At 41.1% G+C, this 27,899-nt stretch overlaps 1 protein-coding gene across 1 annotated transcript in view; it reads left to right on the forward strand.

The window, feature by feature from the left end:
* The window catches only part of Gaba-b-r2 (gamma-aminobutyric acid type B receptor subunit 2), a 305,292-nt gene that overhangs the window by 193,214 nt on the left and 84,179 nt on the right, over positions 1–27,899 (forward strand). The gene's annotated exons all lie outside the window — the stretch shown is intronic.

Here is a 27,899-nt window from a genome sequence, read left to right on the forward strand (position 1 = left end):
GGAAAATCTGTTTCGTACACCTTTCAAGGCATCGTGACGTTTTAAAAAGCGATCCTACATTCGGAAAATGTTCCCCGGATGTTGATACAATGCGTCTGCGGAACGTCCCACTTTGTAAACTGAATCCACTTTGTAAACTGAGCCTTACTGCGACATTTAAAGAGCTTAACGAGGACGTACAGGAATTATGTAGATCTTTTCGGGATGTCCTCCCAACCTACGTCCGTAACGGATATTCTTTGGACGTATGTTAGATCTCTTTATGCTGTTTGGAATCTATCGTTGTAAAAGTGGAAGAGTTTCCGAATTATTCACAGTTTCTCCATACGTAACCGAACCTATCAGCTTTGAACGCAATGGTGTAGAAGGTGTCCCAATCATCACCGGTCGATTTACTTTTTGAATAAAACTCAAACGGTTTAAGTAATCTTGATATTTTTTCTTTTATTTAAAAGTGCAAACTTGGGAGTTAATAATTGAGTAAGATATCTTCCAAATAGCAGCCTTGGTTTTTTTTTTACAGACCACCGATCTTTTTCCAAAATTTGTCACGACATTTTTGCACGAACTTGGATCAATTTTATCAATGACACGTTCGTTGTTGTCTTTCGGCTCTGGAATTGTCTCTAAATTGTCGAAATGAACCTTACCTTTGACGCGACCCCGAAGAAAAAATTCCAAAGGTGTCAAATCGAACGATCTTGGTGGCAATTGACATGAACTCTTCGAGAAGTTACGCGTTGCGGGATTCGATTTGCAAAAGTAGCATTGTTTCGTTTGTGTGTGACAAGGAGCATCATCTTAGTGAAACCAAATATCAGCCAAGTCAAGACCATCGATCGATGCCAGAAATATCCAGTCAACGTGTCGCGATATCGTTTCCCATTTACAGTAACCACTTGGCCATCATCGTTTTCGAAAAAAAATGGCCCAATCGCGCCTTTTGACCAAAAACCACATCAAACAGTGACTCGATTTGGACGCATTGGCAATTGTTCAACCTGTCGTGGATTTTCCGAGTCCCGTATGCGACAATTTTGTTTATTCGCGTAACCACCGAGACGAAAATGCGCCTCGTCGCTGAGGATAATTTTGTCGAAAAAACCCCACTTTTACGAATACTTCGTAACGCGCCTGAATAATTTTCACGCGTCCTTTCACACTGTACTTTTCCACGATTAATGTCCCATCTGTCTAGATGACACGTGTCAAGTTTCAAGTAAATCGGTTCGACGTTTTCAAAATAGCGCAAAATTCAAATCGACCGGTGACAATTGGAACACCTTGTGCGTACCACGAAGTATAAAACACGATCGCCACTCCGAGATCTCTACGTTTATTATTTATCTGTCAAAATAGGAATTGTTAGAATAAATACTCTGAACACAACAATGACGTTAGATGTGCCAGACGTCGATAGCCAATAGCGTTCAGTTTTAGAGCCCTGCTATATATATGTTGGTACAAGAGGGTCATCCGTAATGTGGACGAAGGTTTGCTCATTTCGTTCGGGTTTAGTTCCAAATCGAGGGCGGTAAAGAACACATGACACTGTCGTCGCATTTCGTGAAGCGTCAGAAGTGACCCTCACCGATTTTAATGAAATTTTGCAGACTCGTAGCTTCACTTATTTAACAATCCTAACCGGAATTACAGATGACCAGCCAGTTTTGTAAAAAATGTAGATTAATATATATATGTATAGGAAAAAAATGCCTATTCCTCTGTTATAATAATATATTCCCTCTAAATTACAGATGGAAATATAGGGTCTGGGTTAGGTCACGACACGTACAAAAAGAAAAGTCAAACCCACTCGCACCGCGGAACACACACACACACACACACACACACGTTTTCTCGAAAAGTCTTTTTTAACTTTTTCTCGATACCGGTCGACTCACGTCCGTATCGGTCGCTGGTTACATTACAACTCATCTTTTGTCTTTCGCAGTGGGCTTCAATGAGCTATCGATTTACCGAAATAGTCGCTCACTCAATCGAAACTTCACGCGATTCGCTCGCGCAAAACTCGCCCCTACAAAAATAAATGCAAAGTTTGAAAAAAATCGATTACAATTAATCGAGTATACTTGAGTAATAGATCGTATTCCCATTAGTCGTAATCATGACACAGTAGAAAACGTGTGTTATTTTAACCCAAGATATTCATAATGTAATATACACTTATGTTTCAATTGTTTCTTTAATCGAATTTCACAAAAATTTCCACGACCGAGTTTTCCAAACTTTACACTTACTTCTCTCGTAACTGACTATCTACAATTATGTGGGATTATGGAATTGTTTAGCACAAGAGAAAATTAGATAATTATTTTTAGATAAATATATTACAGTCATGCAGCGGAGTATGGTTATGAACAACTGAACAGATCGTAACGATCACGTCGTCACACCAACGGAAAAAATAGGAAAGTCGTTATCGAGCACCATACCTTGACTTCTCAAGTACTGCATGTTTCAATGTCGTTGTATTCCAACAAATTAGAATTCCAGTTGCGATTGTTGTACATGTACAACTACCAACCAGCCAAATTTCGTTAAAAATGACGACTGTCACATCTGACACTCCCCTTGGAAATTATACTTACTTTCTTCTTTCTATCCGTTCGTTATTGAAATTATCGAATATGAACTCGTATTAAGCACCGAGTGTACAAGAGGAGCGAAGCGTAAAGTCCGCGTAGGTTTCGAGTAATCGCGAGTGGCGCAGCACGTCGACCGAGCTCTCGATATTGGTAGGACAAAACGGCGAGTGAAACTACCGCCAATTTTAACGTCGATTCGTTATCCGCAAAAAACATCCCCGCTCGATAGGTTTCGTTGCGAGCGGAACTCGCGTTCGGGTTTTTTTTTTCTTTTTCGTAACGAGGACCCGACGTATTCGATGTTCGCGAGGCAAAGGGGGCGAAAGTTTGGAAAAAATTGCGAAGATACTTCTCGTCTCGCGATCTCGGTTCGGTTCGATCGTGAAAATCTCGGTCACCGAACGCCGACCAACGTTCTGGATACGAAAGAGGAGGGGAGGGGGGCTGGATACTCGCGGTGGGAACCAAATCCGTCGAGGCTGTCGATTTTTACGGATTACAATTTTCTTTCCATTGTGACACGGGGAATTCGGGGCTGGTGGGGGGAGTGGGGGGAATTCGGGGCCGGTGGGGGGGAGTGGGGGGAATTTCAGCGAAACCTCGACGTCTATTTCCCGATAACTCGTGCCAGCCACTTTATTTTTCACGATCCTGGCCGTAATTTCGCGCGATTGGATTTGCCGTCGCATAGCCAGCGAAGTAAGCGGTCGGTTCGTACGTGTTGCGGTCGATGTACGTATGTATGTGTGTGTGTAGGTATGTATGGTTGCGTTTGAACGGTTAAAAATCTCCTGGTGGATCGAAAGAAAGCGTTCAAATCGACGAAAAATGTTTTGCCAAGTTAAACGAAGCGAGTGGAAAATTAATGGTAAAAAGGTTCCCGTTCGTTTTCACTGGTCGCGCGAAGGAACGTTTCGAGCGGATATCGGGCGTCTTTTAAAATTTATTCCGAACGCAATCAGTGTTTGGATACTGGGACCTAACCTGAAGTATGACGTCACTGGTTTTTGGATCGCGCGACGAGGTGAAAAGTAGTAAATGTGAAGTGGTGGGGAGGGCCTTACAAGGGGACCTCATGGTAGTGGAAATCGCTTTTGAAACGGTAGTAGATGCAAGTTACGGTACGTATTTAGTATTAAAAGATCAAAAATACTTTGATTCAAAGTTTGATACGCATGGAGTAAATTAATTACTTGAATCTTTTTAATCGAGCTGGTTTTTGGTCATTCAGAGCGAATGACTATGAAGCTGTCAGTAATGGAGTGAAATTCTGGCCTCTTGTTATTATTTTGTTTGTTCAGTATAACTTTGAAATGCAAAAACGAATCTACAAGTAATAGAAAGTTTTTATTTTTTAGTATAGTTTAAGGTTTTTTGTCTTAATATTGATGTCATATAGAATTGACGTTAAATATAATACAAATATGAATGAAATATAGTTTTGCATTTCAAAGTTGTACTAAAAGAAAAAGTGATACGACAATTTCGTGATCACTCGCTCTATTTATTCAAAATTTGCTATTTTAAAAAGATTTAAATAATTCATTTACTCCGTGGTTATCAAACTTTGAATCAAAATATCTCGAAAACGGAGGTCCATTTTAAAGAAACTTAGTTTAGGGTTTTTTGATACTAGATATGTACCATAACTTGCATCTACTATCGTTTCAAAAACGATTTCCACTATCGTAAGGTCTCCTCGTTAACCACGGCGTCTAGACGCCTCGTTCGACGCGACGCCATTTTTCGTAGAGAAGTTGAATGTACGAGAATATACTAATGGTAAAGAAATAAAAAGATGATTATTTTAATTGAAACTTCTATCGGGTTCGACTCCCGAGAAACACGAACGATAGATACTATACGTTGCTGGAAAGATGAGCACAGAGAAGAATACCTCGTTGACTCCACCTAACCCCTATCTTTAACTCTCCCATAACCCGCACTATCGCTCCGTTTGCCTCGCACCATTTCGCTTCGTCTCAACGCGTTCCATTCCCCCCCTTCGTCAAGCGATGAGAATCATTCCGGCCAATAATAGACTACAATTAACAAGAGGAATGTCAGAAGTGATTTCAGTAAGTAATTTCAGTAAGTGATTTCAGTAAGTGATTTCGGTAAGTGATTTCAGAGTCTCACCGATTTTAATCAAATTTATCAAGTTCGTCGGTTTACGTATACGACAATCGTAACTGGAATTATAGCCACAGATCGTCTGTCAGTTATGAGCAAACTAAATGCAAAGTTTGGAAAAATCACGTAGTGAGGTAAACCTGAGTGGTAAGTTATCCCAACTAATAGTAACTGTGACATCGTGGCAAGTAGGGAATTTTGGGTGAAATTCGTTGTTAAAACAATGAAAACATAAATGTATATTACACCAGGAATATTTTGTGTTAAAATATTACACGTTTGCCACTATGTCATACTTACGATTAATAAGAATACTCTACCATTGGAATATACTCGATTAATTGTAATCGATTTTTCCAAACTTTGGACTAATTTTTTACAAAACTGTTCATCTGCGAATTTCGTTAAAATCTGTAAGGGTGACTTCGTACATCCCCTCTACAAGACCACGTGTACTATTCCAGTTACACGTATTACACACGTAAACCTACGAGCCCGCCGAATTTCGTTCAAATCTGTACGGATCACTTCGTACATCCCCTCTACAAGACCACGTGTATGCGTAGAGGCGTGGCTAATCCACTGCGACCAATCGCACCCGTTCGTCGTCTTCCCAGCCGCGCACAGTACTTACGTACCGATACCGAGACATCGAGGTGTCGCGCGACGTCGTTCCGATCCCGTGTACGCGCATGCGCATGCGCAACACACTCGGGGAATCACCGAGCGAAGCGCACTCGAAGGTTTACCTCACGCATTCGGTGTTCCACGCGGTATGTATCGCTCACTGCGTAAAATCCGAGGAAAATGGACAATAAAGCCCGATGGCTGTCGTATTCGCTGTACACGCGCGCCAATATTAAAGGTCGTGGGTATTACGACGGAACAACAAACCGAGAGGGTGAAAGGTGAGAGAGGAGGGGATACACGGGGAAATTAACCGGTATCGCGTTTAATCGCGCGGCCATTGTGACGGAATGGGGGGCACGTGGTAACGTTGCTTCGAAACCGGAGGACAAAAACGGACTTAAACGAAACCTCGCGTACTCGTCGTCCGTTTGCTTTTTCCCGCCGTTTGAACGCGAAACGGTGCTTAATCTGCGCTTCGGTCGCGGCTTTACGACCCCGCTTTAAACGGGAATTAAGGTGCATCGCGGTGTACCGTGGACGAATTGGACTCGCTTTTCGAGTTAAACGCGCGGGATCGGTTGGAAACGGGACCACGCGGAATAGAAGAAAGAAGAGGTGGGGAATCGATCGTACGAGGATTCCGCGAACGGGACCGGATGTAGGCGGCGCGAGAAGAAATCGAGGGAGAAAGAAACGGGCCGTTTAATTGATTCATGTTGTCTCTGTTGCGAGGAAGAGAGAGGAGAGAAAGAGAGAGAGAGAGAGAGAGAGAGAGAGAGAGAATATAGAAAAGTAGATATGAAAAAGGAGAGAAAGAGCGAATATAGAAAAGGAGATATGAAAAAGGAGAGAGAAAGAGAGAGAATATAGAAAAGTAGATATGAAAAAGGAGAGACAGAGAGAGAGAGAGAGAGAATATAGAAAAGTAGATATGAAAAAAGAGAGAGAGAGAGAAGATATAGCAAAGGAGATATGAAAAAGTAGAGAGAGAAACAGAGAATATAGAAAAGAGAGATATGAAAAAGGAGAAAGAGAGAGAACATAGAAAAGGAGATATGAAAAAGGAGAGAGAGAGAGAATATAGAAAAGGAGATATGAAAAAGGAGAGAGAGAGAGAGAATATAGAAAAGGAGATATGAAAAAGGAGAGAGAGAGAGAATATAGAAAAGGAGATATGAAAAAGGAGAGAGAGAGAGAATATAGAAAAGGAGATATGAAAAAGGAGAGAGAAAGAGAGAAGAAGAATGAGAGCGAGATAGAGAGGGTTGCGGGGGAGAGGAAGGGTGAAATAGAGGGAGAGAGAAAAAGGGTGGGCGCAGGGCGGAAGGTTTCGTGTATCGGTTTTTTCGCGACAATGAGAAATCTCGAGCGAGATCTCGAGTGGACGCGGCGGAATAGAAGCGGCGCGCGGGTCTCGCGAGAAGGCTGCTTTTCGCCCCCCTTTTCCAGCCACCGTGGCTGTCAGTACACGCGTGTGCTTTCCCTTCGAAAAAAAAGAGAGGAATGAAAAAAAAAAAGTAACTCCTTTTCCCCTTTGCGTCGATATAAATAACTTTGAAAATACGTTTAACCGTGACGCGAGCCAGCGCGCGCCCACCCGCTTTGAACCCGCGTTACCGTTCCGGCTCTCGCAGCGTTCTTCAGACGGTGGAACGAGATTTTCCAAATAAGTTGCTCCGTGTACCCTTTTTTTTTTTTATCCGTGACTTTTGGACGGTGCTCGAGAGCTTTGGGTCTCTATTCGGTAGAAAGTAACAATAGCAACGTGTAAACCTTTGTCAGCGGACGTGAACGTTCTTCGGTGCACGTTTAATGTTACATCGAGAGGTACGATCGCGCGGAAGCATTGCAGGATTACGATTATTGCGAAAGGTTTCGTTGGGAGCTGACGTCGACGATCGAATTTAACTCTGATGCTCCACGGGTTTTTTTTATTTATTTGTGACTTTTGGACGGTGCTCGAGAGCTTTGGGTCTCTATTCGGTAGAAAGTAACAATAGCAACGTGTAAACCTTTGTCAGCGGACGTGAACGTTCTTCGGTGCACGTTTAATGTTACATCGAGAGGTACGATCGCGCGGAGGCATTGCAGGTCTACGATTATTGCGAAAGGTTTCGTTTGGAGCTGACGTCGATGATCGAATTTAACTCTGATGCGCTACACGTGTCTTTTTTTATTTATTTGTGACTTTTGGACAGTGCTCGAGAGCTTTGGATCTCTATTCGGTAGAAAGTAACAATAGCAACGTGTAAACCTTTGTCAACGGACGTAAACGTTCTTCGGTGCACGTTTAATGTTACAGGACATTGCAGGACTACGATTATTGCGAAAGGTTTCGTTGAGAGTTGACGTCGACGATCGAATTTAACTCTGATGCGCCCCACGGGTCTTTTTTGACCCATTATGTCCAAAAGTTGCATTTTCCTCGAAACTAACGCAAGACTCTAGAAAATTTAACCCCAGTGCTCTCCATGGGTCTTTCTCGACCCATTCGCATTCACGTAATTTATTTCTTTTTTTAAACAGGCCGTAACTCTTTGGTAGAAAGTAATTAATACAACGTAGAGCCACGAGCAAGAAAAAGAAACAATTTATTCGAATAGACAATCGATACGATATATTGGGCTACCAAAGGTGTCGATGGAATCGAAAATGTCGATGTTATCGTAAGAAAGATCAACGTTCGCGATAATTCGATCGGCCGATTTATTTCGGCCATAAACGATACGATGGGATATCAGCTTGAGGAAAAGAGGTCAGCGAAAACACGATACATTGTTTTTCTATAATTGAAGCTCTAGTAATGGATGAATGCTCGTGATTTACAAAGTTAAAAGGACCACTTCCAGTGCATTCGAAACATTTTTTCGACAATAACGTTCGAGCATACATTCGAACGAAAAAACTATCCGGTTGTTCGGAAAGTGATTTCGTTTTCCAAAATGGAGAATATATAATTTAATAAAATGTTTATACGCTCTAAAAAAATCGTGTTTCATTGTCACCAAAGAAAAACGAAATAACTTTCCAAACAACCCAATAGAATAGGGGCGTGACGATGAGGAATTGTTCAAAGTGTATCTAATTATCGATCGAATTTTTAATTTATTTAATTTAATTTATTTCATTTAATATAGAGGCTATTCCTTCAACGTACGAACGAATAATACAATAAATATGGAAGTAATGATAAAACAATGGTAAGATATATAAAGCCACGCCCTTTATCATTTAAGTATAAAGAAACGCGACGATTTTTAACGTTAATAAAAAGCACGAAGGGTTAAGTCGACCGTAAAGAGTTCTATAATTCCTATGACGTGGCGGTAGAACGATGCCTGGACGTCATCTAGGATATATTTAGGGCAACGCGAGATAAAATTTCGGAGCAAGAAACAACACAGTTCAAGACTTACGCGAACAATAAGCCGGGCACGGGGCGACGATACTCGAGCGGCAACAATTTTGAAACAAGACGGCACGAACGATTAGTCATGGTCAAAAAGCGATATGGGGTAACCTAGTTCACGTGACGCTAACCGTGAGAACTTACGTCGAACGCTCTCGAGTTTATAGCAGAGATTACGGTGACACGGTGAAATCGAATAACCGAGCAATATTCCAACCGTGAAGCGGAGTAAAGAACGATATAAAATTTTTAAAGCGCGGACGTTATTAAAATATATCCGGATGATCTATTTACGAAGCCAGGAGTACGGAAAGTGGCACTCGAAATATTAATACAGTATGCTCGCTTAAATTTCAATAGAGTTGTCTCGCCTAAATTGCAACGTCCAATCCCCAACATCCCCCCCTGCTGCTCGGTATCTCGTAACCGAGCGTAATCCGATCCTATTCACAAAGACGGTGAATAGATATAGCCAGGGTAAGGGAGAAAGAAATAATGTGCCAAGCGACGACGATCGAAGTCGAACGCTACGAAAAAAAAAAAAAAAACGCCGCAACGATTACAAAAATTAAAATTTCGAAATTCTTCGCTCTATCTTTGTAAAAACGGCGTCGATGGATCGACGATATTCTCCCGATTGAAACGAGTCCAAACACGGTACAAATCGGAGCAATTTTACCGCTATTATTTTTATCATTTTTTTCGCGATATTCGAATTTATTTCGAAAAAGTTCATCCGATTTGTATCGCGTTTGAACTCTATAAATATCGTTAATGATAAGGGTAGAGAAAAAACGTGAAAAATTAAAATTTTTGCAATTGTACGATTCGTCGCTGAAACATGTTTCTTTAAAGTGTAACGAAAATTTTGTTTCGATAAATAGAATTTCACTTCGAATCGTACAGTTCGAAATGTTCGTTTGTTTCAATATTACGCGTATTCTTACGTATTATCGTGTTACATTGTTCATAAACATATGTCTCTGATACACCTTATTTTCAAGGTCGCCTAATTTAAGTATTACGAGAGATATTAATAAAAAATCTACAAATTTTAGAAACAACTTTATTGACAATTTAAACATGAAAAAAGAAAATTGCAAAAATCAATCTGAACATTCTAGGCACAAACTACGCATCTATATACATCTCTTTCGCGCCATGAGCTGTAAGAGTTCTTTTAGTCGAGGGTGTACGAAAGACGTGTGTTTATGAATCTAGGGTTGAATTAGGTGGCGATCGAGAGTCGCCTCTCGGGTGCAAAGTGTTAATCCCGGTATCGTGCTACTGCCTCGTTGGCACTGGTATTCGAATTCGTTTTCAAAGCGGGTAATCGGTGGTGAATATTATTCCCCGAGGGGGCGTGTAAACGATAGCGGTAACCGATCCGCGGAAGAAAGATTCGCGATCGTGTTTTAGGAAACGTGTCGCTGGCCGGGATCGGTTGACCGTCCTGCTGGTAACAGCGGCGTACACTAGCCATCGATTGTGTTATCGGTGTGCCGGCAGTGGCCGTCCATTGAGAGAGAATCGACGCGAACGACTACAAAGCGGGCCACGCTCGTTCGACCGCGTCCTATCGCTTTGAAAGGGAAAGAGAAATTTTCAAATTGCCTCATTACCAAAGGAAGCTGTGTAGCCGGCTTGTATCGGGCGAAAGGCTTTAGATGCACCTCCTTGACAAAAGCGCGTTGGACGTCGTGCATCTACGGTTTACGAGGGACGCGCGCACAATCGGCGTTACATAATGCATTCGCGCGTCGAACCAGCGGGGCTGGCTGGTATCTGTGAACCGTTTAAAATGCAACCATTAAAGCGTACCCCGGTTCGTCTTCCCGCGCCGTGTCACAGATTCTATTACCATTTATCGTTTCCGTCGTGCCAACGTTTCTTTTTTCATCGATACGGTATTGTCGCGATGAATCTGTAACCGGGGTGATCCACGATAAATCTGTAACCGGGGTGGTCCGCGATAAATGTGAAACCGTGGTACGCGATAAATGTGAACCGTGGTGCGCGATAAATGTGAAATCGTGGTACGCGATAAATGTGAAACCGTGGTGCGCGATAAATGTGAACCGTGGTACGCGATAAATGTGAAACCGTGGTACGCGATAAATGTGAACGTTATCACCGCTACTGGGGACTCTCCCGAAACTGGACACCACTGGTTTGGTAGAACGTATCCGATAAGATGAATACTTGTATCGGTGAAACGATATTAAATGCAAAGATGAAAGTTTCTTTTCGTTACTAGTTTTCTCTTAATGAAAATGTTATCTTGTATTCGTAGTATCTTTAACCTCGACACTTCCTATTGCTCTTCTACGGTCGTCATTGTCGACAGAGATGCAGAGTTTCGTAGAAGGTTCTTTGTAAATGTGAATCTCGGTCACAAGACATTCACATTTATCGAGAAAATACAGTAACCTTTATCGCGCCAATTCGATTTCGATCGAACGGATCGTTCGTACATTGTGAAACGTCGATGATGAAAAAAAAAAAAACAACATCGACGATAAGCAGGTTCTCTCCCTGAATTCTTCGAATACCGTCTGTCTCGTATTTCGCTCTTCTCTCTCCCTCTATTCTCGGCTCGCACCGATCGCCCTTAACAATACATACTTGCTCTTCCACACGCATGGAAACTACGTTCACTCGCAACCGCCTCGCCGAGCTTACCTTTAAACAACTCGCAATCAGTCCCTCTTGGCTCGGGAAAAGCCCTCTCCTACGTTATTTTCCTGCGATCTCGCTCTCTATAGTCAAGTTCTCGAGTCATCGCGGGTTTAAACCGACAACGATGGAAATAAAACACGAGCGACCGCGATGGATCGCGGCCTGCTCGGTTTCGAGAGGGCCGGGAACAAAGACAGGCGCAGAGAACAAGCGGATTCCAAAGAATCGCTTCTGGCTGCGCGCATAACTCCGGGTATAATTCGAGCGCACGTGTTAGTGTCTCGGTGATCAATCGTCGTTCCGTTAACGCGTACGCGTATTATTTACGCGCGAGAAGTTGGCCGGTGTCCTACAAGCTGAAAAATCACAGAGAAAAGAGAGAATCGTTCCGCTCGCATCCACTGTTGGGATACTATCGGATGGATCGTGTCACTGGTGTTACTTCGGGTTACTTCGGGTTACTTCGGATTTCCGGATGGTGACGGCTCCTTACCAATCAACGTAAACGTATCGTTCACGTAACGTACCTTTCTTAACGTTTCAGAAGTGTAACGAGGAAACGTGTGGTCGATTCGTGTTACCAAAGAAGATAAAAACGAATTGGAATACACGCAACATCGATCCATGTGTAACAATTTCGATTGTTCCTTCGTTTCCATTACCGTGTACGTGTATGCATATCGTATCGCGTTGAGATCGCATCGTTAGGGCCCTCCCCACCACTGCTACTTTTACCACTCTCCGTCTCGTCACGTGATCCGAAGGCCGGTGTGACGTCACAGTCTACCCGACAGTATCCCAACACTGCTAGCGTCAGTCGTGACACGGCGGTGACACCTCGACGCGATGCACTGTTACTACTGGCTAAATTGGGCAAGCGTAGAAATCCACTGCGTGACGAGAACGCGAACGGTACAAAACACGACAAAGTGAGAGCTAAAACGTATTCGAGAAGCGTACGCGAATTCTATCGTTGCTTCGTCGCATTGTTGTGTTCGGTTTCGTTCGCGTTTCTCGTCACGCAAGCGGACTTTTACGATTGTCCAAGTCAGCCAAGTTCGACGCCCACGCTGTATTTTCTTTCGCCGCGGTTCGCATCGGTATCGCGAGAAAAAATTGTTTTCCATCGAACAGAAAGTAAACCGGATGGGATCGACTTACGTCCGTGGATTAACGCGTTAAGCGCCGTGCCCGTTCCGTTTACCTTTTGGTGTTTGCGCTGGTGGAGCGCGATATCGTCGATTGTACGGTGACTCGAATGTTGTAGAGAAAGAATAACGGTAGATTATTCGCAGAGACGATACAGAATAGGAAAGAACAGCTTTGGAAATCGCGTCGCTAATGTCACAATATTTTGCGATTGAAAACTTTTCTTCGAACCGTAACGCGAAATGTAACAATATTCGGCACTCGATCGGTGTAGTTTTCATTGCACGAGCATCGCTAACGACGTTACGTATTCGCACATCGTTGGATACAGATTTTCGACTAACATACATTGTCCTTTGTCGTCCTTCAAAATTTGTTACCACTATTTTATCATTACTTCCATATTTACTGTATCATTCGTTCGTACGTTAAAGGAACAGCCTCTATAGAAAATAGAATAAATTAAATTAAATTTCGATCCGATAACCAGATACACTTTGAACGATTCCTCATCGTTTCGCCTTGCGTTCCAATTGAGTACCAAGCTACGAAACAACGATCCGGGAGAAAGTGAGCCGAAAGAAGATACCGAAATTCGTATCGGTCGACGAGCACGAGTTGCGTCTCGTTGTTTTAATTCGACGATCGACGAGAGGTACTGGCCCGCGATCGTTTTGTTCGGTGCTGTGTTTCGTCGATAAATTCCGAGCCGTCGGGGCGCAGTTATTCGAGAAATTAGAAATTTATTCTGCTCGACACGCGCGATTATTTCGCTTTGAGTATTATCACGCTCGTGTATCCGGAAAGTTGACGGGGGTGACGGGGAGGGGGAGGTGGAACGGGGATCGTTAATTATGGCACCAGCCATTCCCTTCGTGTACGTGTAATTACACGTTCCTATAGATGCTACGAACCGTACGAGCCGTTAGCATGTTGCATCGTATTTAACCGAGCTAACAAGTATCAAACACGACGAACGAATTTTTCGCCGCCCTTTCACCTATCCACGGTCGGCCTATTGTATCTCGTTCGAGTCGGCTCGAATATCGTATCGATTTAAAAATAGATCGATTTCGCGTCACTTACAAAGAAGATCGAACGGGAGAACAATGGTTTCGTACCCCCCACTCCCACCCCTCTCTCTACTCCACTCCACCCCTCTTCTTGTTTCGAGTACTCGGTACATAAAGGTGTCCTCGGATATGAAATTCCGATGAAACATCGCAAATTTATAACGTACCGTACCGTACCTACCTACCTAACTGCCCGGCCCGCAATAATAAACCATTTAAATGCAAATGTAAAATGCATCAATGAATTCAGAATAAATTGCTCGAGAAGTCGTTTTTCCGATTACCGGGCCGACGTTTTTCCTCTTTGAGGAGACGAGCTTTTCCATCTCGCTAGCAAGCCGTGCGAGAAACAGCCAATTAAAAATAAAAACTCGGCCGACGGTTGTAATTTTCGCGTTTAACCTGTCGCGTGTGACAAGAACCGGAAGGAACATTCTAAATTTAAAATTGGCCACTTTTTTAATTACCCTTTCAGTGGCAAAGAGAATCAAATTATTGACCACGAGTACGACCAGGGTTTCTTCGTTCGTTACTTCCCCTCCACGGATGCATGGTTCCGCGTTGTAAATAAAATTCGTCGCGGTTGTAAATTTACACCGAGTCGCGTCGCGCGATCGTGTTCCCGCGCTCGAAGAGAATCGCGAGACATCGTTTTCAAGGCCGACGAATCCAATTTACTCGTGACTCCGGTTTTATTGCACGGCTACCTGCTCCTTTTTCCACGACTGTCAAAATTTCCAGACAGGTTGCATCGAGTTGTACGGTAATATTTGTACGATAATATTTGTACGATTTCCGAGGAATTGTGGAATTTTTATTTCTCCAAAAATATCGAATAACGTTTGATCTATTTTGGTAGAGAGCGTTTTTGAATTTGTGATACTTGTAACCGGATAATGGGCGAATCTAGGCGAAAAAATAAGTCGAAAATGTGGAGTGACGTTTTTTCAGAGGCTTCTTCTTCGAATAAGTCGATTATGAATCTTTATTTCTCCAAAAATATCGAATAACTTTTGATCTATTTCGGTAGAGAGCGTTTTTGAATTTGTGATACTTGTAACCGGATAATGGGTGAATCTAGGTAAAAAAATAAGTCGAAAATATGAAATATATAATATAAAAATAATATAAAAAACGTTTTTACAGAGGCTTCGTCTTCGAATAAATCGACGATGAATTTTTATTTCTCCAAAAATATCGAATAACTTTTGATCTATTTCGGTAGAGAGGGTTTTCAAATTTTTGATACTTGTAACCGGATAATGGGTGAATCTAGGCGAAAAAATAAGTCGAAAATGTGGAGTGACGTTTTTTCAGAGGCTTCGTCTTCGAATAAATCGACGATGAATTTTTATTTCTCCAAAAATATCGAATAACTTTTGATCTATTTCGGTAGAGAGGGTTTTCAAATTTTTGATACTTGTAACCGGATAATGGGTGAATCTAGGCGAAAAAATAAGTCGAAAATGTGGAGTGACGTTTTTTCAGAGGCTTCGTCTTCGAATAAATCGACGATGAATTTTTATTTCTCCAAAAATATCGAATAACTTTTGATCTATTTCGGTAGAGAGGGTTTTCAAATTTGTGATACTTGTAACCGGATAATGGGCGAATCTAGGCGAAAAAATAAGTCGAAAATGTGGAGTGACGTTTTTTTAGAGGCTTCGTCTCCGAATAGATCGACGATGAATTTTTATTTCTCCAAAAATATCGAATAACTTTTGATCTATTTTAGTAGAGAGGGTTTTCAAATTTGTGATACTTGTAACCGGATAATGGGTGAATCTAGGCGAAAAAATAAGTCGAAAATGTGGAGTGACGTTTTTTTAAAGACTTCGTCTTTGAATAAATCGATGATGAATTTTTATTTCTCCAAAAATATCGAATAACTTTTGATCTATTTCGGTAGAGAAGGTTTTCGAATTTTTGATACTTGTAACCGGATAATGGGTGAATCTAGGCGAAAAAATAAGTCGAAAATGTGGAGTGACGTTTTTTCAGAGGCTTCGTCTTCGAATAGGTCGATAATGAATATTTTTAGAGCACGCGTACACTTGCATTCGATCACGAGTTCTTAGCTTGTGTCCACGTTCGAAGGTATGTCACTGTGCTATTCGAATTGTCGTTCCAATTTCTTATTTTAGACACTACGGGATAAACATCGAAAGAAAGTTACTTTCCGAATCGGATACGATGACGAACTGTGACATTGGTATTGTTTGTAAGCTCGAACGAAGGTTTAGTCGAAAATGGAGCTCCGTACGAAAAAATGTTACTCTATGTTTTTTAGTTGTCTTTTCGTGTAGAGTCAACTTCTTTCGGGTTTTATCACCAATTTGGAAGCACCTTGTATATTTTCCACCATTGTTTACCACATCTTCAAACTCCCTGACGATATCTCAAATTCAAATTCGATAAATTTTGGACTTTTTAATATTAAGTATATTTAAAGTTTTCTTTCGAAAAAGAAGAAACATTATAGCATAATCTGCCTGTGAATTATCATTATTCTTCATCGTGCTTGAATAATTTATAGTTTACATACTTTTTGTATTAACGTTTCATAAATTTCTTGTATCTATCTATTCGCAAGGATTATATCGTGATACATCTTCGCGTGTATCGAGCTACGTATCTTCAATCATTTCTATCCTAAAAACTATGGATTATTTACGCCTAATATTTTACACACATCGAAACGGATCGTTCCACTATCGTTCTGCAAAAGCGCGTTAAAATCGAAGGTAGACAATTCGTGTTCTTCCCTTGTTAGTGTGTAGGTTTATCCCCTGAAATATGGCCACGTATTTCTAAATCATCCTGTGTAATGCAGTACCGACAGGCAATTGTTGTTGAAAGAAATTTATTATCGAACGATGATCGTACGAACTTATTGGACAACCTAATAATTTGAAAATTTATTCGCAGAGTGGAATTCGCACGCGTGAAAACGCTCCTGTTGACCATCGGTGACTAACCACCGTGCCACGCGTGCAAGAGTAAGCTCACGGTTATTTATGCGAACATTGACACCTGCCGTGACAAGCAATTATTTTACGATACCGTCATTATGCACGATTGTTATTTATGTGGCGTCGTAAACCGTATCGTTACGATCGTTTGTCGGCTCGTTGAATAATCGACTTGTGCAAAAAAAACAATGCGAGTGTCTTTCGCTAGTAGGAAACCTTTACGTTCGGTGGACCCACGAATTAGCTACGTCGTACACCGTAGATAAGAAAAGTTCTCGATTGCTGTTTACAGAAAACTTTCAACCCTTCGCGGCCGGAGCTTTCCAACGTACGAGCCCTGGACAAGAGCTTTCGAAAGCACGCGGAAAAGAAACGATACGCGCTTCAGAACGTAACAACGACAGAATTAATTGCACGTAAAAAACTTGGCAAAAGCCAGTACGAACACTAGAAACCCACCAAAGGGTACAATTTGACCTGTTTCGAATTTCTTTTTAAAATTACTCGATTATTAACGATGTTTTTGTTCGAAATAGAGAAGTAATTGCATTCGTACGTTACGTGTACAAATCATTTAAAGCGATGGTTGATGAAATTAAAATAATGCAATGAACGCTGCAATCACGGAAATTTGAATTCGAACGAAAAATCATGGCATGGAATTGATCGAAACGTGAAAACGAGGAGTTCGAAATTCGGTCTAGAAAGAGATTCACGAAGATGGATTTTTAAAAAAATTGCCGGATTACCTCGAATAGTTAATTCTAAGTTAATCCCCAGCGTGGAGATTACACACTTAAATATATAAAGTATTAACAATTTTTATTTAGAAATTAATAAGATTATTACCAATATTAATAAATTGACGGTTGTTCTATTTAGAAATATTTACATTATAGCATCGATATAAACCTTCCGATCCGAATCCACCGAGTAGTTAAATACCTACTGTCCATCTTTGAAAAGACAGCAAACGAGTTCCACTCTTGTTTACAGTCCATTAGCTCCCCAGTATCACACGCATTGTCGATATTGATCGCAGTCAATATTTGTCACTGTCTTCGACCAATAGCGACAATACGTGCGATGGTAAGAGAACTGGTAAGTTATAAACGAAAGTGGGGATGTAAACCTCGTTTGCCTTCTTCTTATGGACGAACAGTACATTCACATATTTGTTTGCAGCAGACAAAAACAGATTATGTCTATGCATTGTGAAAAATCGATGTAAAGCAGAACGAAAGTGAAAATATAACAGTTTGCTTTCTTCTCGGGGACGAACAGTACATTCTCACGCATATTCGTCCACAGCAGACAAAAACGAATGTGTGTCTATGCATCGTGAGAAATCGATGTAAAACAAAATGAAAGTGAAAATGTAAACAGTTTGCTTTCTTCTCAAGGACGAACAGTACATTCTCACGCATATTTATCCACAACAGACAAAGACGAATGTGTGTCTATGCATCGTGAAGAATCGATGTAAACAAAAGAAAAGTGGAAATGTAAACAGTCGTCTGCCTTCTTCTCGCGAACGAACAGTACATTCACATATTCGTTCGCAACAGACAAAAACAGATGTGTGTCTATGCATCGTGAAGAATCGATGTAAACAAAAGAAAAGTGGAAATGTAAACTGTCGTCTGCCTTCTTCTCGCGAACGAACAGTACATTCTCACTTATATTTGTCCACAACAGACAAAAAGAAATGTGTATCTATGCATCGTGAAAAATCGATGTAAAGCAAAACGAAAATGCAAATATAAACTGTCGTCTGCCTTCTTCTCGCGAACGAACAGTACATTCACATATTCGTTCGCAGCAGACAAAAACAGATGTGTGTCTATGCATCGTGAAGAATCGATGTAAACAAAAGAAAAGTGGAAATGTAAACAGTCGTCTGCCTTCTTCTCGTGAACGAACAGTACATTCTCACTTATATTTGTCCACAACAGACCAAAACAAATGTGTGTCTATGCATCGTAAAAAATCGATGTAAAGCAAAACGAAAGTGCAAATATAAACTATCGTCTGCCATCTTCTCGTGAACGAACAGTACATTCTCACTTATATTTGACCACAACAGACAAAAAGAAATGTGTATCTATGCATCGTGAAAAATCGATGTAAAGCAAAACGAAAATACAAATATAAACTATCGTCTGCCTTCTTCTCATGAGCGAACAGTACATATGACCCGTAGCCTACCTACATCACGCGATCACCTTGTTAACAAAAATACTAATTCGAATCGATGAGAGGACGATTCATCGGCAACTTACGATCTCCGCACAGTAGATACTCGAACGCGCTGTAAACTCGATAAAATCGTCGTTAAACGACTCAATTGAAACGTTACGCGATTTCTCGTCCAAGACGGCGCGTTAAGCGGCTGATGTAACCGAATAGACAAGGTTAACGAATTTTATTACCCCTGGTAATTGCGTTTGAAATACACAGCGCGGCCGGCCGAGCTTCCACTTTCAGCGACGTCGATAAATAATTTTCTACGAGACTCTTACCGACCTATCTTTACGATACGTGTACCAGCGACAATGCACGATTAGCTTCATCGTCGCGATAACGCATAATAAACAGAGGATAGGTAGATTGATGGGTAAATGGACAGATACGGTCGAGATAGGTGGATTCGTAGAGAGATATCTGTAAACGGATGTACAGACGCGCGTGGATGATAGACGCCATAGAAAGACAAGGATCGATCGAAAAGAGAAACACGGGATTATATCCGTGATACGTTACCGCGAGGAAATGTTTCTCCCTTGGCGAGATCCCTCGGTTTCCTCTCGGTTGGAAAATCCGAGGTTTGTCGCGCTTTTCGACGTTTCGCTTGCACGATTTCGGGGATTCAACGCCGCTCGAATTAACGACAATGTAAACCACGAAACGCCGGCCGAGCCTCGGTCCCGGTATAAAATATGGCCGGTGTTGCGGGCAGCTCAATTTCACTTTGCCAAAGATTTATCCGCGGTGGCTAGTACTCGGTCGCTACGGGAAAATAATAATTGAATCAGAATCCGTTTCTGGCGACCACTTCGTGTACGTATACGTTTCTCTTTATCGGATTAGCTTTACGTTCGTTCCTTCGCGAAACGAGCGCATTCGCAAGCACGATTTCACCGGTGCGGCTCGGTTAGAAGCGCGCGCCTTTCGAATGGAGATCACCCCGGATACGAGATCGAACGAGCTGCACGGAGAACGGAAGCGCGTTCCAGAGGCGGAAAAAATTGCGCGCGAAATCTCTCGATTCCGCGAAGATACGCGACGTATAACACAATGGACGATCGAGATACATATTCGCGCGCGATAGAAATGCGCTTGGTCTTCTATAGTCGCGCGCGCTTGGTATCCAGTGTCCCGCGATGCGTTTCGTTTTCACCGTGCCGATTCAAAAGAGCTCGTTGCTCGCGCGGAAAATTGCGCTGGATTTTCGCACCGTGGCGCGCGTTGGACAGAGTGGAAAAAAGACGAGTGGGAAGAAAAGGGAAAAACCTGCAAAAAGGAGAACTCCGAAAGGTTACGGTCGCTGACTCGCGGAGCATCGGTGCGACGATTCGTTTCTATTCGTTGCCGGTTTGCTTCGTAGCTACGATTACTTATTTATTTTCAATGGATGATGTACTACCATCGTTGCGGTACAAGAGAAGAAGAAATACTGGTTTGGGAAAAATTATACCGAACATTGACAACTGAAAGGGAAAAGAAAAGAATGAGAAAAAAACTGTAACGATTTCAAGACGAATTGGTTTTTCGAAGATTCTTTTACAGCTTATGGGACATCAATACTTGAAATTTGCATTGAACTTTTTTTCATAGATTATATGATTTTGGAAGATGTCTACGATAATATGTGAACTTGTATTTTTCTTAAGAGGGAGTTCTCGAATACTAGGATTGCTTCTTCGCCAAAATAAACAACAGATCTATTAATACGGATAATAATACCACTTTTGTGCAAATTTTCAAATTTTTTCCAACATTCTTCAATTTTCGAAGAGACGATTTCGATCACCTGGATATTATTAGGTTATTCGTAGAGTCATTTCGTTTTCCAAAATGGAGAATATATAATTTAATAAAATGTTTATACACTTTAAAAGAAGACTGTTTATACAGTTCTGCATAGTGAAAACTTACCAATATATCTCTTCATTTGTATACATGTACTACGATATACTCGGAGGCAAAATCGAAAGCATCGTCACAGAATTATTTAAGTAAAAATATATTATACATATATTACAATATATTAGGAGGCAAAATCGAAAGCATCATTACCCATAATTATTTAAGTAAAAGTATAATATACATATACCACGATATATTCGAAGACAAAATCGAAAGCATCGTGAATTCCGTCACTTGCAATTAGTTAAAGAAGGGGTAACGATTTCGCGAACATAAATAAACGTTTTATCGCGTTCTCTCGCGACAATCGGTTCTCGATCCACGAGTACGTAAAAGAGCGGGATAGAACCGGATCGTCGCTGGAACGATATTATTTTGCAGATTAAAGGAGACGGGATAATGTATTCGTCGTATAGGTCGGAGAGATTATGGTACTCCGGAGACTACGTCGCGAGAGACACTTACTCCGGAATATCTCGAGTTAAAGCTTATTTAATGACATTCGGGTTACGTAACCGGGGGCGCAATTTCGAGATCGAAACTCGTTAAAGGTGTAGCGAGCTCGATGGTGTCTGGTTGTTCTCGATCGAACGGTGAAGCCAGTTGCGGTATAGTCGTCCCTGAGAAACGAATCGCGTGTTTTAATCGACGTAATTAAATATTCCCGCCATTTCGTCCTCTCCGCCTGAGAACGATCGTTTTCGTCGATTCGTAGCACCTCGCGCCTAAAATCGTCGTCCAAGTGGAAAGAACCACGGAATAAAAGTTTGAAATAATCAAGGGTGGGGAGGGGGTGGTGGTAGTGGCGGCGGTGGTGGTGAAGGAGAACTCTCGCGGCATTAAAAGAACCGTGGAACTTTTATTTTTCCCTCGACCCGGCAATTTCCTCGATTTACTTTCGGATCGATAGCATCCCTCTGCTTACCTCGGGATTAACAATATGTATGTATATCTTTGTACGTCGAATCGATATAAAAGAGAGTTCGATGGTATCTCCATAAATAAACGCGGCCTGTGCACATAGCCTGTGCGCTTCAAGTCGAGCCTTTATTAGAAACTTCGAACCTTTCGTCCCGAAGGAATTTATTGCCCGGGAATATACCCACCCCGCGCCTTCTAACGGTGTTAATTCGTTTCGCGTTGTACGAAGTTTGCGTCAACCGTGTGGAAATTGTATTTTCGTCGCCGGATTTTCCTGTATCCGGGACCCAACGAGCGCCTCTCGTTTCGCTTTTACTCGACGCGAACTTCTCGTCGGGCCTTGTTACCCGGAAGGATAAATTCCATCGTTAAAGTCGACGCGAATCAGTGTCGATTCTTCCAACGAGAACACGAATTTCCAGATTCTTTCTTGTAATCCAATCAGGTCCCCCGTGTCTCGTACGGGACCTATGTATTTTCACATATCACTATGTTTCATCTATTAATCAAATCCGCGAAGACTTTGCACAGTTTGCACGAAAAAGGGCAGATACACGGGACTGTATGCAGATGACTGCTATGAAATGTACGACTGCTGCGTCAGTTGCAACCCTTATGTAAGCAGCGATTCAACGGGAACTGTTTTGATCGCTCGATCGATGATGTATGTATATATACACGTTCAATATGTGCACGATAGTGAAGAAAATATCAGATTTTATTAAAATTATTCGGAAGATTACCGAATGCTGCAGTATCTTTGTTGTAATTCCTTGAGGTCCTCAGTGTCTCGTACGAGACCTATGTTTTTTCACATATCACCCCGTATATTAGATACGAATCTATATCGTGCCTCTATGTTTCATCTATGAATCAAATCCGCGAAGACTTTGCACAGTTTGTACGAAAAAGGGCAGATACACGGGACTGTATGCAGATGACTGCTATGAAATGTACGACTGCTGCGTCAGTTGCAACCCTTATGTAAACAGCGATTCAACGGGAACTGTTTTGATCGCTCGATCGATGATGTATGTATATATACACGTTCAATATGTACACGATAATGAAGAAAACATCAGATTTTATTAAAATTATTCGGAAGATTACCGACTGCTGCAACATCGAACAGGTGGGTTATTTATCGTCATTATGCAGGAGTATCGATAAGGCAATTTAGAATCACGTGGATGGAAGAATTATTCTTCGAGTATTGGAATGTGAATACTAGGTAAAGAACATCGATATAATACCTCGTTTCAGAGAACGATATTTTATTATATATAATAAAAATTGCACCGAAGAGGAAAGAATCAAATCCGCGAAGACTTTGCACAGTTTGTACGAAAAAGGGCTAAAAGTGTCTAGATACAACCTGAAATTGTTGTACAATTAATGCACAATTATCACGTAACAATTACAAATCGATAAACCATCCATCGAAGGACTTGGTAAATCGTGAGAATCATGTGTGTCATTCTGAGACACGGAGTCCTTTCTGTAACAAACGTTGTCGCATTTTTTGTCGCACGTTTCTCTTATTAATCGTACTAAATATATAACTTATTAATCGTAATAAATATATAACGTTTCGTGTTTAAAAAAAAAAGGGCCCAAAGTTTCGAATTAATGTTTCCACAAACGTCAGAAGAATGTAATCTTTTTCGCGAGAAATGTGTCAAATTGACACAAGCATAGGTTAGCATAGCTCGTTTCGAAATCTCGGTCGCTGAAGGTTTCGAGGAAGTCTGGTCTTTGAACCACGTTTTAAAGCACGTACAAGGTGCGTTCTGAAAATCGGTCGCGTATCTCGATCGACTGCCGCTTCGATAGGATCGGATCGTTCGTTATGTTACAATTGCGGAACAGAGACACGCGGAAGATTTATCGTCGCCGAGAATACAGCGAAGCGATCATAAACATCGTTAATGGTGACCCTGAATTTCATGAAAAAGTCATAACGAGCGACGAAGCTGCCGTCGACCTCAATGGCTTCGTCGACAAGCGGAATAGTCGTTACCGGGGGGGGGTTGTTGAAAATCCGTGTACTGTTCGCGAACGATTATCGTAAAACGACGATTTGGCGCCGAGTACACCGCTCTAGATGTCATTGGCCCCATACTTTCTCTCCAAGACGATAACGAAAATTAATCAACGATCAGGACTTCATCTTCAGGATCACTACTCCGTACGTTGCGAAATTTCTTATCGCTGGAAATGCTCCAGCGTAACTCGAAGAACGCGTGGACCCAACGAGACAAAAATTCCGAAAGCCGCGTTTCCAAGTCGTTCGATACACAAAAACAATGACATCTATTTCAGAGGATTTCTTAAGAAACAAGGTTCGCGTTAACAAACTCAGAACTCCGGAGCAATTAACCGAACGACCTGGAGAGAAGAGAGATTACCCTTGGGTCCAAACGGACCCGTAATTGGACCTTACCAAAACACTTCGAAGAAAGATTGTATCGTCTCATCGAACTTTGCTCAATTTCTAAGGAAAGTTGTACCAACAGTGTAATTGAACAATGATATGCTAAAAAATGTACAGTATACTTACTAAGTACTTTTCTCAGTTTTTAAGGAAAGTTGTACCAACAATATAATCGAACAATTATACGATATAAGTTATACAGAACACTTACAGAGTACTTTACTCAATTTCTAAGGAAATTCGTACCAATAGTGTAATTAAACAATACTGTGATAAAAGGCATACAACCCAGATTTCTGTGTTTTCCTCTCCTTAAATTAGATCAACCAATTTCTAACCATGAATTTTAATATATTCAACGTCGTTTAAATCTATGGCTTTTTGAGAGTAGATGTGTCATACTATATTCAATCTACTTTTTTCATATCGAGTTTCGAGTGTGTCAGTCGTATTTCCAAAAATCTTATCGCTATATATTACTTTAAAATAATTCCACAATATTATTATTTCTGTGTACTGTCTCTGGCGCTAGTTTTAAACGTTGTTCCTCTCACGTCTTGTCTACTTACTGTCCAGCCACGAGAAGAAGGTTAACGAGTGTTTACATCACCATTTTAGTTCACGGTCCACTAGCTCCCCCACTATTGTATTCATTGTCCCTATTGGCCGCTGTCGATCTTCGTCACCGTCCTCGCTGTCGATCTTCGTCTTCGTCCTCGACCAATACCGACAATATACGCGATGGTGGAAGATCTAGAGTACGGTGAACTAGAGTGAGGATATAAATACTCGTTTCACGGTACATTTAATTGGCCTTCTTCTCGCGGATGGATAGTAGATAAACAAGAAAACGATCTTCGTTATCTCTGTTCATTTTCGTGTCCATCCTCGACCAATAGTAACGATGTGCAGAATGGTGGGAGATCGTATACTAGAGTAGGGATATGCAAACACTCGTTTGCCTTCTTTTCGAGGACGAACAGTACATTTTCGTGCAGATTCGTCCACAGTGGACAATAATGAACAAATATAGGTTGTACAGATGTGTATGTGTGTACATATGACAAATCTTCCTCTACCAATAACAGAAATGCGTACGATGGTGGACCGTGAATCAAAGTAAAGATACAAACACTCGTTTGCCTTCTTTTCGCGGACGAACAGTACATTCTCGCGCACATTCGTCCACAGTGGACAATAATGAAAAAATATAGGTTGTACAGGTGTGTATGTGTGTACATATGAGAAATCTTCCTCTACCATTAACAGTAATGTGTACGATGGTGGACCGTGAACTAAAGTAAAGATGCAAACACTCGTTTGCCTTCTTTTCGAGGACGAACAGTACATTCTCGTGCACATTCGTCCGCAGTGGACAGTAATAAAAAAATATAAGTTGTGTATGTATCTACATACGAGAAATCCTCTACCAATAACAGCAATGTGTACGATGGTGGACCATAAACCAAAGTAATGATACAAACACTCGTTTGCCTTCTTTTCACAAACGAACAGTACATTTACCGCCCTTTGTATAAAGAAATAAAGAAATAAATGCAAAAGTCTCTTTGGGTCCGAGAAGACCCAGGTTTAGCGAAGCAAGGGAGGATACGTTGCAGGAAATTGGGAAGATTTCTCCGGAAATTTTTGGCGGCCATTCAGCCGACATTGTTACCAATTCTTGACTCTCGAGCTTCGATAAACAATATATTAGATTGGTAACATTGAAAATGTCCGTTCGAACGCGTTAAAATTCTTACCTAGATATCGTTCGCCTGCAGCGTGGTTTACATAAAAATGAACGTCGATTCATGCTCCTTTGTTTCGTGCATCTTTTGTCTGGGATAGCGTTGGAAATTCTTTGGTATTGTCTTTGCAACGGACCAACGAATACGCGCGAAATTCGGATAATTTTCTCGTACGGGTTTAAACTCGGTCATTCCGTGGCAGACACTGCGCGTAATATTGACACAGCTTTTCGTGTAGGCTTGGTCCCAATGAACGTACCATTCGTCGTTGGTTTTGTAAATTTTCTTCCGACGGTATCAGCCTTGGTAACGAACAGAGGTGTGTGTACCAGCGATAAACACGAGGAACGAGGATTCGAAGGTCGTAATTTATATATTTATGTATGAGAACGGACCCTTTCCTATACAGATAAGAAGAAATACCGTAGGGATTTTTGAAGGTAAGAGAAATGGATCCCAATGTTCACAGGGTAAATGAAAAAGCGATGGGAGAAGGATCGAAATATTTCCTTAAAAATAATAGAAAAAAGATTGCATGGACAAAGTCTTAGTATCGACAACAATAGAATGATTTACATCTAAACGGTTTTCACCCCGTTTTCATGAAACGTACAGGAAATCCTGATACTTATGGACATTGTATAAACACGGTATAGATGAGAAAGTGGTAGGAAAGATATCGAAATTTCTTTTTGCTATAAAACGATAGTTCGAATCTTTACAAATAATAGAAAAAAATCTTAATGTTGACGACAATACGACGATTACATCCAAACGGTTTTTACTTTGCTTTCATGTAAAATACACGATACTTATAGATAATTTAGAAAAAGTGATCACTAATTCATGATGTATTTAAATAACATAGTCGAACCATTTTCGAGAAAGTAATAGCCTCTCTACTTCTCATTTTACAATACGAGTAACTCGTTTCGTGTTTAAATACCTTTAAGAAGGAAATACTAATTTTTGGAACACCCGGTGCGTTCGATATTCAACGATTCGAAACTTGTTCGATGTTCAAATATCCTTAAAAAGAAAATACTAATCTTTGGAACACCCGGTACGTTCGACGTTCAACGTTCAACGATTCGAAGCTTGTTCGATGTTCAAATATTTTTAAAAACGAAATACTAATTCTTGTAACACTCGGTGTGTTCAATGTTCAACATTCAACAATTCGAAGCTCGTTCCATGTTCAATTATCCTCAAAAAGAAAATACTAATTCTTGGAACAACCGGTACGTTCAACGTTCAACGATTCGAAGCTTGTTCGATGTTCAAATATTTTTAAAAACGAAATGCTAATTTTTGTAACACTTGGTGTGTTCAATGTTCAACTTTCAACGATTCGAAGCTCGTTCCATGTTCAAATATCCTTAAAAAGAAAATACTAATTCTTGGAACAACCAGTACGTTCGATGTTCAACGATTCGAAGCTCGTTTGATGTTCAAATATTCTTAAAAACGAAATACTAATTCTTGTAACACCCGGTACGTTCAATGTTCAACAATTCTAAGCTTGTTCGATGTTCAAATATCCTTAAAAACGAAATACTAATTCTTAGAACACCCGGTGTGTTCAATGTTCAACGTTCAACAATTCGAAGCTCGTTCCATGTTCAATTATCCTTAAAAAGAAATTACTAATTCTTGGAACAACCGGTACGTTCGATGTTCAACAATTCTAAGCTTGTTCGATGTTCAAATATCTCCAAAAACGAAATACTAATACTTGAAACACCCGATGCGTTCAATGTTCAATGTTCAACGATTCGAAGCTCGTTCCGTGTTCAAATACCTCCAAAACCGGAATACTAATACTTGAAACACCCGACACGCTCGATGTTCAACGATTCGAAGCCGTCGGTCGTGTCGTCGCGATAAAAGCTAATCGTCGAAACGTTACGTACTCCATATTGAACGACGCGTCAACGTTCGACCGCGATTTTGGAAAACAGACGTTGATATACGGTTGAACCGCGGCTGCGTG

This window comes from Ptiloglossa arizonensis, chromosome 1, assembly GCF_051014685.1.
Source record: "Ptiloglossa arizonensis isolate GNS036 chromosome 1, iyPtiAriz1_principal, whole genome shotgun sequence".
Classification (NCBI taxonomy): Eukaryota; Metazoa; Arthropoda; class Insecta; order Hymenoptera; family Colletidae; genus Ptiloglossa; species Ptiloglossa arizonensis.